At 37.2% G+C, this 1,185-nt stretch overlaps 1 long non-coding RNA gene across 1 annotated transcript in view; it reads right to left on the bottom strand.

The window, feature by feature from the left end:
• The window catches only part of LOC104912866, a 27,705-nt gene extending 26,545 nt beyond the window's left edge, over positions 1–1,160 (bottom strand). Inside the window, exon 1 of the long non-coding RNA XR_004161084.1 lies at positions 553–1,160. This is a non-coding gene — a long non-coding RNA (uncharacterized LOC104912866). The remainder of the gene's footprint in view (positions 1–552) is intronic.
• Positions 1,161–1,185: the final 25 nt, after the last annotated feature.

Below are 1,185 nucleotides of genomic sequence, written 5' to 3' on the forward strand. Positions count from 1 at the left end.
GGTGTTGTTGGAGTTATTTGGCTTTGGTTTTTTTCCTCATAGTTCAGTCTCTATTTCTGTCACCTCAAAGGCAGGCCCTGGAAAAATAGGAGCTGCCAGCCTCAATAATCCATCCTTCTGTATTTTAAAACATCCAAAGAATAAGTAGGGGATGGTTCCTTTTTACAAGTGACGGGCTAGAATTATAAGTGGGAATATGAAATATTTAGACCGGTTGTTTGGAACTTTCTGTCCGCTTCTGATTCTGCTAATTATTTTTTATAACGCTCAGAGATCAAAAAATCTCTTTAAAGAGTTCATTTTTAGAAGCGCAAAAAGGAAGAGGGGTCTGATGTAAGGCAGCAAGTATGATCTGGGTTTAACGTTGTTGTTGACTCCTCGGCTATATTGTTCCCTAGATGGATGGCTACAATATAATTCTGTATTAAGCGCGTGTTAAACAGAGAAGGAGCTGAAACGCTCAGCTGGTTTGTTGTTTGCTAGCTCAATTAGCATCCCAAGAATTTGAAAGTACGGTACATGTATCTGGAGATCATATCTAAACATACTTACCAAAAAGTACCCACCTCGCTCAGCAGGTCACATATTTCTGCCTTCTGACTGGGAGAAAGGAAAAAAAACAGAGGCATTTCGGATGTGCAGGTTAAGATTGGCGTATGGCAAGGTTTGTGTGAGATACAAAGAAACCTGTATTTCACTCAACAATTTCATTGCTTAAACATATAGTTTAGAAGCATCTTTTCCTTAAACATGTGGTTCAATAGCATTTTCTTCAAAGGAACAATTCAATGTGTTAAAAGATTTATGAACAAAGAATGTGCAGCAAAATGCAAATTCTTACAGTGTTATACTGTGTATGCAATTATGTACGTAGGCAGATAGATATAATTTGAGCGTTATTAACTTTCAACATCAATGATGTACCCTGAATCAATACAATGCAACTACCTATTAAAACATAAACCAGGTGTGTTAGCAGCCAAATACAGCCTGAGAAGCTTGCCTAGATTTCTTTTTTTTTTTTCCCCCTTTAAAGATTACAGCTCGCTTATGGACAAGCTTAAGAGATGGCTGCTGGTCCCAGAGATGGAGATTGCTTTGCCTTTTGCAATATCTGACGTATCCAGCATGTTTCATTCCCTTCACGTTTGGAAAAAAAATAATAATAATAAAAAAAAAACAATC

The sequence above is a fragment of the Meleagris gallopavo genome, chromosome 12 (genome assembly GCF_000146605.3).
Source record: "Meleagris gallopavo isolate NT-WF06-2002-E0010 breed Aviagen turkey brand Nicholas breeding stock chromosome 12, Turkey_5.1, whole genome shotgun sequence".
NCBI classification, from domain to species: domain Eukaryota; kingdom Metazoa; phylum Chordata; class Aves; order Galliformes; family Phasianidae; genus Meleagris; species Meleagris gallopavo.